This window comes from Balaenoptera borealis, assembly GCF_965194805.1.
Source record: "Balaenoptera borealis genome assembly, chromosome: 12".
Lineage (NCBI taxonomy): Eukaryota > Metazoa > Chordata > Mammalia > Artiodactyla > Balaenopteridae > Balaenoptera > Balaenoptera borealis.
In genome coordinates this window covers 92,058,883-92,072,578 of record NC_138869.1, presented here as the reverse complement: position 1 = coordinate 92,072,578, position 13,696 = coordinate 92,058,883, and the positions used below count along the sequence as shown (strand labels likewise).

Below are 13,696 nucleotides of genomic sequence, written 5' to 3'. Positions count from 1 at the left end.
CTAGACCCAAGGTGGTGAGCTTAAATGCAATACCTTTCATAAAGCGAGCAGAGCTGAGTGCTGCGAGTGTCAGCGTGGCAAGTGGACGGTGGGGAGGAAACGCCAGAGACAGCTCTTTGGCATTTCCTCAGGGGTTCAGAATGGGGTTGTGTAGACACGTCAGTTCCATTTTCAAAGGGTTTAAAGGTGAGGCATATAGCTACTGAGTAAATGTTTACTACCACAAAAAACATTACATTAAATGGAAAATAAAAGTTTTAGGATCCAGCAGGGCTGCTTTTAGGAGTTCACATTTGCCTTTATGAGTAGTCCTAACACAGAATAATTTCTGAATAAATACTGGTTTATTTAATATATACACTCCTTGGTATTTGAAGTGAACCAAGGGAAAATTTGTGACTCGAGGCTTCACGTTTATAGCCAAATTACCGGAAATTCCTAATTTACGTCATTCACATCTCTTGAGCGCTTACTATATAAGTTTCCTACCCTCTTGGGGCTTATATTCTATTGGGAGTGACAGATAGCTTAACAGATACTTTCCTAAAAAGGTGATATATGCCCAAATAAGGCATGCAATGGGCCACAAGAATATGGTGAGGAGCGATGCCTGTTTGGAAAGGAGGGGGGCGGAGGGCCATGCAGAGTTCCCTGAGGCGGGGAGGATGCTTTATTCTGACCCATCCCTGGGGATATTCTTGTCTGTAGAAGAGAAGTATGTGTAAAGCATGTGTACAGGCCTCTGAGGACGGGCCTGGGGCAGAAGCTCACACAAGGGTTGCTGGGGAATCCCGCACCCACCAGTCTAACTGCACCCACTTCCGTCTTTCCCTTGGCCCGGTCCTGTCTGAGAGCGGAGACATGTCCAAGGGCCCCGGGTGTGTAAGACAGACAGCTCCCGTCCTAAGAGCGAGATGGATTAAGTCATGCCTTATTGTGAAACAAACCCCGATACACAACATCATCATCGGTGAACCCGACAGATCACCCAGTCAGCGGTGCCTCCCCAGTCTTCTTAGAACCCAGCCTGGCTCTCCTTGATGGGTTCTGCTCCTTTCCCTGGCATTTCCTAGAATCCTTCTTCCCAGGAGATATTATAATTAAGTGAGATAAATGCAGGAAATCTGTAATTAAGTACTAACTTCCATGGATGCCAGATTAAGGGGGAAAAAAAAAACCCAGCCCACAAAGTAACACAGTCTGGTGGGAAGAGATCAAAGGGCAGCGTGTGACTGGGCTGGCGAAGGGCTGCTTTCCCAGGAGTCCACATCCTGCCCCTCGGAGCGGGCCCAGTCGGGGAGGAAGTGGTGAGCAGAGGCCGAGGGAGTGCAGTTCTCAGGGGTCCGTCCCAGGACGCCGGGAGCCTGCCTCTGTGCACGGGGACGATAAGCTCACATCTGCTTGTGTTCAGACAGGGCTCTGGGAGGCGCGGTTCGCAGTCACCGCTCCTACCGCTGCTAACGTCCCCGTGATCCTGGAAAGATGTCAGGTACTGATAGACCTCAGAGGGAGAGCCCTATCTGACGACCCCGTATCAAGTGGTCAGAGAGCCCGGGGATTGGCTTGCAGCAGGAATACCCTAATCTTGATGGCATTGTTTTTCCTCTCCCTAAAAGGGTGCGATTGGATTTGGAGGTGGGAGGAGAGTCTGCAGTGGGGTTGCTGACACCATGTAAGGAAAACCTCAGAGGCTGCGATTCCCATTTGGAGGGCTCAGCAAAAAGGCCAGCAAAACAAGCCTGCCTCTGTTCCCTAATCCTTACCATGGCTTCTGCTGCCCAATCACACAAAGGCAGCTGGGCAGGCAGCTGCTGCCGTGGGGTGGCTGGTACTTTTCTGACAGAGGGAAGCTGAGTGTTGGTTTAGCCATGCTCTGGAATTGTTACCTGTAAGTGCAGGCAGGCCAGGTGACTGCACCCTTGACTGTGGGGTGTGGAGACCCCTCCCACGCCAGGCTGGCAGCACTCTGAAAGTCTATGGAGGAACGGGGCCGGGGGGGGGGGGCGGGATTTATGCTTCCTCTCTGGTCTTTCCGAGGTTTTGTAGATATACTTAGCAATGACAGTGCTGGTTTGGGAATTTCCCTAGGATGGGCCAGGACTTGTTTCCAAAATAACACCTTTCAAAGCATGCAGAGGCTTTTAGAAATTAGATAATTGTATGATATTTATAAAATGAATTACTTTGTGCTAACAAAGTCTGGGCAGCTGTTTCTGATGCTTAAGTAAATAACACCTTATGATTCATAAAGGTTGGGGGGGAAGACCTTTTTAAAAGTTGCGACTTTACATCTGAGTCTTTGCTAAAAATTTAGACCAACTCACAAAGAAGGTAAAACAGTTTCAAGGTAAAATGTTTTTATCAGTGTGCATAGCATGGTTCTGTTGTCCTATTTCATTCTTAAGACACTTACTGAGCATTTAAAATACGCTTAGCCACGTATGCAGAGACACAAAGATAAGGCTTTCTTGCTCTTGTCCTCCATAAATTCTGTCTATTGAGGGAGGCAGATGTATAAACAGATAATTGCAATACAGTGAGCTAAGTGCTAACAGAAGGATAAAAGGAATGCTATAATGGTACGAGGGGTATATCCATTTACAGTGCAAATGGAGAGGAGGGAACAGCTTCACAGAGGAAGTGATATTTGAGCAGCATGTGATGGAAAAGGAGGAACTTTGAAAGCAGAGAAGGATGTTGCCTTCTTTTGGCTTCTCCTATTCACCAGCCTCCTCTTAACCCCAGGGCCTTTGCACATTCGTTTTCCTCTGCCAGGGAAGCTGCTCCCATTTCTCTTCCCTGGTTCAATCCTTTAGATTCCAGATCCCATGTTAATCCCTTAGGCCAGTCTGACTTCTCTAAGTCAAATCCTTTCTATGAGAAGAGCTTACTCATTCAAGTACCTTTTCTACAGAGCAGTTATCACAGCCGTGCTTTGACATTATTTGCATGATTATTTAAATATCTTTTTTCCCACTAGGCAGAGACTGCCTCTTTGTTCAGCTTTGTTTCTTAACTAAATATTTGTTGAATGAATTAGATGAAGGGCATTCCAGATGTGAAAAAATATTGTATGTTCAGCCAATGGCAAGTAGCAGGGTACGTTGGATCTTGGGGTATGTGAATTGGGGGAGACAGAAAAGCCATTTAAGGAACTTTGAAGATCTTAGCTTCTGTTTATGTACTAGCTCAGTTAATATTTCTAAATATCAAAATATTTTGAAGATCTGTCTCTCAATTACTATAATACCATTATCAGATGGTTTGAGTTGAAGATGAAGTATTAAAATATTTAAATATAAAGTTTTGTGGTTTGAGGGCTTAAATGGGTATGAGTTAAAAATTGTGATTAAAGTATAACTTACAGAAAAATGTACAGTACTTAACTGTACACGTGGCATAAAGTGAAAATACACGTAACTCCAGCACAAGTCAAGAAGTAGGTCTGCATCCTGGAGCCTGAACTGTGAAAATTGGTATGTGTACTATATCAGAAGCAAGAAGGATGAGACAGAAAATTCTCTGCCAGACTCGAGGAAAGTGCAAGCTTTCTGGAGAAAGAAGGATTTTCATAATGCTTCCAGGCTCACCCATGAACTTGAGCAAGTGGAGTGTCAGGAATATAAACCCCTTAATCCCTTCATGCATCCCCAAGAGGGGCTGGAGCACACAGAGTGGAGGGTGGGCCGCAGAGGAGCAGCTCAGGTGTTTTCAAAGAAACACTGACTCCTGGCTCACTCCTCACCGGGAACCCTGCTTCCTTAGCGCTCTTTGTTGGTATGGACCTGAGGGCTGAGTTTACATACTGTCACCCCAGCATTCTGCAGGTGTTGACTTAACGAGCTTCAAGCTCACAGGTGACTTCGGGGTCACCTATGACGCAGTGGTGCTGGAGACTGGAGTGCCTGGGTCTCAGTGCCTTCTCTGTCACTTCTTATTTGGGCGTCCTCTAGTCATTTTTACTTCATTTCTGTATCTCAGTTTCCTGATTTATTACACAGGTATGATAATGTAACGCACTGCATGGAGTTGTGAGATTTGATGCATTCTTTTTTTTAAAAAAATAAGTTTATTTTTTTATTATTTGGCTGCATTGGGTCTTCGTTGCTGCGCACGGGCTTTCTCTAGTTGCGGCGAGCGGGGGCTACTCTTTGTTGCGGTGGCTCCTCTTGCCTGTTGCACAGGCTCCTCATTGCGGTGGCTTCTCTTGCGGAGCACGGGCTGTAGGCGCGTGGGTTTCGGTAGTTGTGGCTCGCGGGCTCTAGAGCACAGGCTCAGTAGTTGTGGCGCATGGGCTTAGCTGCTCCGCGGCATGTGGGATCTTCCCGGACCAGGGCTCGAACCGTGTCCCCTGCATTGGCAGGCGGATTCTCAACCACTGCGCCACCAGGGAAGTCCCGATGCATTCTTATATGTAAAATGTTTATAACATGACCTGGCATAAAGAAAGCACTCAACAGAAAAGTCCCTGTAGTTGAAAAGACCTTCTTGTTTTTGCCTTATAATAATGTGGATTCCCTTAATGGGCTACGGAAGTCATTTGAGGACTTTGGAGAGACAAGGTAGTAAGAGAATCAATATTGTAATTTTGGTAAGAGAAAAAAAAGTACGAAAGGGACAACTGCCTTTGTAAATGATACTAAAATCAGGATATGACTTTCTAGACCAGGGCTTGTATATAAAAATGGAGACATGGATCTGGGTGGAATGCATCTCAGGAAGAAACAGGAAGAATGCATGTTGAAAAGGAACCTCAACTTGATTTTCAAGGTTTTAAGCCAACATTTGTTTTGTAGTTGGGGGAGGGGATGCCATAGGAAACTATAAGAAGGGGTAAGGTAATAAGAATGATCTATAAATAACCACAACAGTAGGACATAGCCATAATTGCTAGAAGAAATATCAGGGGAAGGAGATGACTATTAATGACTCAGATACTTAAAGTGAATGCAGGTTACAGCTTGGAGAAAAAGGGAATATGATATTAACATCGAGAGGTAAACAGTTGTCCAGATAGCACTGAGATAGAGAAGTACTCCTTGGTTAAGGTAATGGAAAGACAGCAGATAGGAAGAATACATACACATGTGTATGTATGTACTTAGATATATATTGAATACATACATGTCTTATCAGATACCATGTTCAGAGATATCCATTATTTCTATTCTGAAAGCATCCTTAGAACACAATATTATTAGACCTATTTCACAGATAGGGAAACTGAGGGTGAGGAAGTTAAGTATCTTGGCAACATGTCCAACACCGTATAGACATTGAACAGTAGAACTGTGGATGAGACCTGAGGCTGAATTTCAACCTGAGGCTCCTTCTACTTTCCTATATTGACTCTCTATTATTTATTAAGGAGATAGGTACCTGTATTAAAAAATCTGTCTACCTGAAGGTAGAAGCACTAAGAACAGCATTTGGGGAAGATTAAAAGAGCAAGAGAAAGAAGTGATATTACTCTGGTTCTATACGAAGAGTGCCAAGTCAGATGGAGGAGTTGTTGTATGATGTTTTTTAAAGCTTGAGTTACAAAATTAACATAGTAAAATGAGACGAGGGAGGCGAGACTTCACATGTCCAGACCTTTGCAGCGAATTTCGTTTTTGCTAAGAACACCATGTGTTAAAATCTAGATTTGCCTTTCAAACAGTTTTATCCCTTGAAGGTTAAGTAAATATGCAAGGAGACTAGTGCAAAGTTTAACTTTACAAATAAAGAACCTTCAAAATTGTGCCAAAAGTGGCGGAAACCTGGGCAAAAGTAACATTATTTCAAGTCTCAGAATGAAGGGGAAGATGAGTTGGTACAGTTTGATCTATACTTCAGATGCTGAATGGCTAAGAGTTTCTATTGAATGTCGATTGACATTGGGTGTAGTGTTTTGTTGTGAAGACTTTTAAGACCAGTTAGGAAAACTCGGTTTCCATAGGTGTTTGGATGGGAAGATGGCTTCATGTGTACTAGATCCACCCTAGCCTTTAAGAGTGAGATTCGACCTAAAGAATATATTTGCAATATGTCAAGCTTTTTATTAGCTAAAATGTTGTTCATATTACAAGTCAGGGCTTTTCCACCCAGTGCTTATGCAGTTCATTTTTTAAAATCTGAAATGAAGGATTTTCTGTTTGTTTCTGCTAAACTCTGTGATGTGAGTTGGGGCCCATTGCTGCTGCTTGTCAAGATTTAATTCAATGGATATTTATGTAGAGGCTCTGGTGTGCAGAACTGTGCTAAATGATGTAGAGAGGTCACTGATGCAAGAGTTTCAGACGGATTGCAGTGTAGTGATGAGTTAAAAAAACCAACAAAAACAAATGGCCATCATGGGTGTTCTAGGAGTTTTTCCTGTTAAAAGAGGGAGAGAATATATTCAGTTGTGTACAGTCAGGAAAGATAATCAGCTAACCTCTACATTGGGAAGACCATGGATACAGTCTGTCTTTCTCCCCCTAGAAACTAACACAGCACCTGGTACAAAGTTGACAAAAATAGGCACATAATAGGTGATAAATGTTTGTTAGGGGAACTTAAAAATAGATCTTGAAGGAAGGACAGATTTTGATTGTTTGGAAATGATTAGGTGGGGATGCAAGGTATTTCTTAGGGCAAGTGTATTCCAGCTCCAGGTCATAAGGTGCTTTTCAGTAAAAGTGAATTGGTTAGTGTTTGTGGTGTATGGGGGCATATTTTTGAAATTTGAGTATTTAGCATATTTACAATTCCATATTTTCAGTATTTATGTTTCTATTATGCCATTCAAGTCATTGAAATAAATATTGAACAGAACAGATCACACAGACTTGAAGATACTCTTCAGTCTTTAGATCTTCAATCTGGTATTTTCAGATCTACTTAAAAATACTCATTGGGAAGAACTGTACCGCGTGCTTTCATCTGGGATTGTTTTCCTTCTGCCTTATGAGCTCCCTTTAGAATTTCTTCAGTTCAGGTCTTCTGGTGTTAAGATCCCTCAGACTTTATGTAAAGGAGTTTATGTTGCCTCTGTTTTTGAAGGATATTTTCACTGTATATAGACTTCTTGGAAATCACTTTCTTTCAGTGCATTAAAATAGCATGTCTTTTGGCTACCATGATTCTATTGAGACTGTCGGTCTTATTTTTGCCATTTGAAAATACTGTCTCCCTGTTAAACTTCTCAACCCCCTGAAGCTTTAATAATGTTCACTTTTTTTTTTTTTTTTAAAGCAGTTTTAAGAGTTTTTTTTCTTTGGTTTTCAGCAGTTTATCTGTAATGGTCTAGGTGTGAACATCCTTATGTTTACCTAACTCAATATTTGTAGCACTTCTTGAAGCTGTTCCTTTGGTTTTTTTAAATCAATTTTGGAAAATTCTCAGCCATTCTCTCTTCAGATAATGCTTTTACCCCATTTTCTTCTCTCATCTGGTATTCTAATTACATGTATATTAACCTGGGTTTCATGTGTTGCTTACCCTTTTTCTCTTGATGCTTTAATCTGGATATTTCCTCCTGATGTAGCATCCAGTTAATTTTATCTCTTCACCTATACATGGTAGGCTGTTAAACCCATGTATTGAATATTTTCATACCAGTAGCTGTATTTTAAATTATAAGATGTCCTTTGATTCACTTTACACTGAAATTCTTTTGTTGTACAATTCATTAAACTTACTAATCAGTTATTCTAAAGTCATCTGATAACTACAGTGTCTGAATTTCCTGTGAGTCTTTTTCTATTGTTTATTACTTTTCTCTTGCTTTTTGGTTCTTATTTTTGTAAGCCTGATTACGTCAGATGAATGCTGAACATTGTGTCTTAAAAGTATAGAGATGACATTTAGCTGTGGGTGATATTTTCCTCTGACGTGTTTACTTCTGGGAGGCTGGCAGGGTAAGGCAGAGCACCTTGATACACGCAGGGATTAAACTGTTCCAAAGGTGGCCTTTAGTCTTCATGAGGGCTGCTCAGTTTCTGGTTTATTATGTGTACTCCTTTGGTTGAGCCCTTAGGAATCCCAGTTGAGGGTCTGGGTTGCTACCAGGGCCCCTTTCCCTTAGCAGGCCATGAACTCCAATTTTTACCTGCTTAGCTCTGAGACTCTTCAACTTCCTAGGTCTTCCACTTTCTGCAAGAGAATCAGCCGATGTGTTTGTTAAAGAGGCAAACATGAGGCTCTCTTCTTACTACGGTCATGGCCCTTCAAACCTTTGTGCCTTCATGGTCCTTGAATGCCTTCAAACAGAGGCTATATCGACATTTTTCCCCGTAGTTATTTAGTTCTCTGTTGGGAAGGTTGGTCTGATCTAATCTTCATTGTATTGAAGGGGAAGTAGAAGTACTTCAAGGTGGTCTCATCCTAGATGTTTTTGTTACCTTGATACTAAGTTTCAATAACTTCAAAGGCCAACTTGCCATTGAATCATTAAAAATTTTTCCCCTGGCCTTAATAAAAACATCACAATGTCATATGTTTGCATTTAAAGATAGTTTCTAACACTCTAAAATTGATCATGTTCTTTTTGAAGATTTAAACCTTATTCAAATTAATTCTGAAGCCTTGCTGTACTGAAGATCGTGTCTTAGACACTTGTTACAGTTGAGAATGCATTAAAGCAAAGTTCTGAAATAAAAATTTAAAAACTTTCTTTATGTTTTTCTCATTTAATCATCACAACAGCTGTATGATGTCACACATTACAATAAAGTTCTCCATGGAGACTTACCTGCAGTTGTAATTAGTGAATAAATTGGGTCTTTATTCATTAATCTCCTGTTTGTGAAATGAATATTTTGGAAAATGGGGATGCAGAGAAGGTGGGGAGTACTTGAGAGGAATTGAGAAGTTCAGAATTTTAAAGGACTTGGTGACCAACTGATTGTGGAATGAGGAGGGAGTGGTCATTTTGCTTGGATAAACTGAGACAATGGTAATTTTCCCTTTAAAAAAAAAAAAAGGAACTATATTATGAGAATTAAGGTTTGGCAGGGTCAATAATGAGTAGAGAAAATTAGTACTGAATTGTACTCCTAGAAGGGAGAGTTCCTGTGGCAGAGTGAAATTGTTGTTGGGTGTTTTAAGGAAAAGAGAAGGAGGCAGGGCCGTCTTGAAGGGAGAGCCTAGAAGTAGAGGTACCTCTCTTCTTCCCCCCACCCCTTCCTATGTGAGGGCCAGGGTGCCAGGCACTGTGCCGTGTTGGTATATACATTCTCATTTAACCTTTAATCCTGCAAGACACTTACTACCATGGTTCCATCTCAGAGCCTCATCCATTTATTAGGCACTGAAGCCACTGCCTCAAACGGAGCAAAGTGGTAGAACATACAGTTGATTAGGAGATCACTGCCAATTAGAAAGATCCTGGAGCCTGAATGAATGCTTTAGAATTTGAACCTGAAGATGACTCGCCATGCACAGTGCACCTTCCAGAGGCTGGTGTAGGGGGTGTGGAGTGCCTGACAGTTGGGAGGCTGATTAGGAGGTTGGAGAGTCCAGGACAGGGAAGAAGAGTGGGGGCTACTTCAGTGGTGCGAGTTGTATAACAAAGTCCTCTGCTGGCGTGGAACCAGCCGGAGGAGAAAGATGGGGCTGCTGTGAGATCTCAGAGCTGGAAAGGTCAGGGCCTAGGGACTGTGAAGGTGTGACAAGCGGAGGAGAGGAATGTCATGAAGATGTGTTCAAGCCTGGAGGCACAAGTTGCCCTCACTGCTCTTTCCTGCTTCTGTCCTTCCTCTCCTCTGACTCTCCTAACCCACCAGGTGAGTCCTCCTCAAGACTCCTTCAACATCTGCTCTCAGCCAAGCCTTTCCTGCCCCTTCTCTCTCCTCTTCCGCCTCCCATCCTTGGATGGAGCTTTTCCCCCATTTCAGCTTTCTGTTAAAGGTATACTGTGAGTATAGTTGTGTGACTCTTTCTTCCCCCTCCCTGCTTTCCTTTCTCCGTTGCTCTGTAAAAAAAAAAAAAAAATGCTTTTGAACAAATATACCTAGCACGACATTGAGCTTTTTGAGTGTAGGGACTGTTGATTTCTTTAGGATTTTATTGCTATTGTCTAACACTATGTCTGATATGTATTATATGCTGAATAAGTGAACAAATGGAAAATCCCGGTGCTGGTGCTAAATAGGTATAAATGCACAAAGCTCATAGCGACATGGAATGAATGGAGTCAACTGTGATTGATTTGTCAAGTGGTGTTCCCCCTTTTTGTTTCTTTACAAAGCAGTTCTACATGGGTTTTAGGATATTTCACCTATGACTATAAGATAATAGTCAATTCCACAAAGTATATGTCTTGAGATAATAGTAACCAAGAAAAGGAAAATCAACAAAACATGCTGTATCGTACCATTAGTGATGAGTTCTTCTATTTCCTATGATAACTTCCATTTTTTTTGACAGTTGCATTTATCCCTTCTTGTCCAAATTTCTGCTTGATAAGATTCTGATAAACTCTAAAATGCCCAGTTACTGTACGGTAGAAGAAGAGAGAGAAAGAGAGGAAACACCTTCCAGAGGGACTCACTTGCTTCATGAGGTTGACTATAATGGTGTTCTGGGGAGTGATGGCCAGCTTTGGAAAGCAGATGAAAACGGGATTGCACAGAGCTTAGGATTTAAAAGAGGAAATGGGGAACAAAGCTGTAACAAAATTCGTTAATTTAGACCGAGATGGAGCATTTTTACATTAGGCAAAAAGCCCATAAAAACAACTAGCCACCTCATCTCAAATCCAGCATTATGTGCTCACAAATTATGGCCCTTGGGTCATTAGCCAGCAGGAGACCTTCCCAGCAGGTTGGTCTTGTGGTAGGGAAACCACACAGCCATCACTGCAGCGTTTTGTGTTTGTTTTGTTTTTCAATTTTTAAACTTTTGCCCCATTTGCTTTTTTTTTTAGTTTTATTTTTGGCTGCATTGGGTCTTCGTTGCTGTGCGCGGGCTTTCTCTAGTTGTGGCGAGCAGGGGCTGCTGTTCATTGTGGTGCGTGGGCTTCTCTTTGCAGTGGCTTCTCTTGTTGCGGAGCATGGGCTCTAGGCACACGGGCTTCAGTAGTTGTGGCTCGCGGGCTCGGTAGCTGTGGCTTGCGAGGTTTAGAATGCAGGCTCAGTAGTTGTGGCGCACGGGCTTAGTTGCTCTCTGGCGTGTGGGATCTTCCCAGACCAGGGATCGAACCTGTGACCCTTGCATTGACAGGTGGATTCTTAACCACTGTGCCACCAGGGAAGTCCCAACTGCAGTGTTTTTATCTATCTCTTGAAGGAGGTTCTTTCTCAGCTCTGTGTTTAGGTATTTGACTATCTCTAATAATGCAGGAAGGTCAGCATGTGCTTAGTAATTTTTAAGCTCCTGGGACCAGACTTGAATTGATTTTTATCTGCAATTTGTCCAATGATAAGCACACTGTTGAAGAAAAATATTCACAATAATTTTTACTAGTTCATGACCAGTTGTATGTCAAAGCTGTGAAAAGAGTTTAAGTAGCTTTTCCCAATCCCTGAGCTGCGTAGCTCTCAGTTATCATTTGAGCAACGGTGGTAGCTGGACTCCGGTGCTCCCCTGGGATGGTGAGCTTAAGGGAATTTAGCCTTGCCCTTCCATCTAGCTTTAAAATGTGATGGTGTTCTAAGACTAGGGAGAGTAGACTTTGCAGTTTAAATCCCTTGTTTGCCCTTAGGTAGGACTCTGAATTTTAGATTTCATGGATGAATAGGTAACCTTAGTGAGTGATTTGAGACTACAGTACATAAAAATGTGTCAATAGTTCAGGATGACTGATAGCTCCTTTTGTAACCAAAGCCACCTGCAATTTTTTATAGTCCTGCAGCATAAGCCATCTTGAACAGATAATCAATTCTATTGCACAAACAGTCACTTCTGTTCACCGAGGAGGCCCACTTTCTCTCCCCAAGCAGAACTCTAAAAAAAAAAAATAACCTACATAATTGAAATAATCAAAACTTCTGAAATACTGGGGCACTTGTAAAGGTAGCTTTCTGCATCTCCCCTCTCAACCTTGCCCCGCTCTTCCCTTATGAGCTGAAGAACAATAGAACCATGTATACAGCGGTAACGCATCAGGGAGAAGTTAAATGACGTGTTCATATACATACATGCAAACACACATATATACACATGAATGTTTTAGTCAAAGTATTGTTTCTTGCACAACATTTCCCCAGAATTTTAATCTTTAAAGGACTAGGAGAAAATTTACTTTTCTCCTTAAGGGATCAGATTGCATTGCAACAACAGCCTGTGGACAGGAGGAATTCATTTTTCTTCAATTCATTGAATTAAAAATTTGGAGTTTGAATTTGAAATCTGAACATCTTGAGGTGTTGACTAAAAATATTTTTGTGAATTCAAGTTTTTGATTAAAGCAGATTTATAAACAGTTCATCCATTTTTCCTCATCCATTAAAATGCCATTATTCTGCAGAATTAGTGATGCTGGGTTTCTTCATTTCTTCAATATGGTCCACACAGGGTCATATTTGCTGTTTGAATATTCAGCAGTATTCAAATACAGATTAAGTCATGGATTCATTCCACAAATATTTACTGGGCTTTGAACAGGTGACAGGCACTTGTTTTAGGTGGTGGAGCTGGGGATGCAGGGTTGAACAAGACCGCTAAGGTCCCTGCCCTAAGAGCTGACTTGTAAGTGTAGGTTATCAAGGTCTAATGAGTACAAATCTAAAATTCTCTTAGTAGCATTTGGGCCACTAACAAATGATGATTTTGAAGGAAACAGTAAACCTCAGAACTTCACAAAGAGGGGAAAAATCAATAATCAATGATTCTGGCTTTTTAGTTATAAAACATTGTTTTCATATCTGGATCTCAACCTGAGACCTGGTTGCTATTACTTAAACTCATATACTTTCGTAGTAGCAAACAAGCCAAATCCAATGACTCGTATCCCTTTTCAGTTTCTAGCGTACAGCTTAGAAACCATATAGAACTCTCAGATTTAGAATATTTTGACCAATTCCAGGTTGAAAGTCAACTGGGGACACTTTGTTTTTTAAATGTTAAGTGGCCCCTAAAAGATCCCTCAATGACCTTGCCAACTGCTGTCACATTCTCAGCTCAAGTCACTATTTGAGGTGCCATGATAGCTTAAAGCAGCAGTGCTCAGAGTTTGGTTCACAGACCCCCAAGGTCCTTGAGACATTTGCAGTGGATCTACAAGGTCAAATCTATTTTCATAGTAAGACTAGGATGTTATTTGCCTTTTCATCTTCTTTCTCTCTCACGTGTACCATGTTTTCTACTGTACATTTGGAGCCTCTGTATAACACAGTGAATCAGTATTTTCTAAATACCCCATGATTGATGTTACAGAGTTGGGCATAGGTAAAGATCAAGTGCTCATTCCATCAGTGGATTTTAATATATGAGAAAAGTTCACTGATACGGATTCAGATGCCTATGGAAAGTGCCAGTTGTTGAGTTTTGGTGTAGTATCAGGGAAAGAATATCCAAGATTATCTGAAAAGGCTATTACATTATTCCTCCACATTCCAATTACGTGCCCGAGAATGTTTTCTTCACATGCTCTAACCAAAAGAAGGTCACAACAGATTGAATGCAGCAGATAGGAGACTTCAGCTGTCTTCTATTAATCCAGGCATGACAAAATTTGCAACACTGTAAAACAATGGCACTATGTTTTGGGGGGAAAATCTAATTATTGCTT

The 13,696-nt window shown here is 41.5% G+C and overlaps 1 protein-coding gene across 3 annotated transcripts in view; it reads left to right on the top strand.

Moving 5' to 3' along the window:
* Window positions 1-13,696, top strand: part of HDGFL1 (HDGF like 1) — a 740,887-nt gene that overhangs the window by 227,920 nt on the left and 499,271 nt on the right. The window lies entirely within an intron of this gene.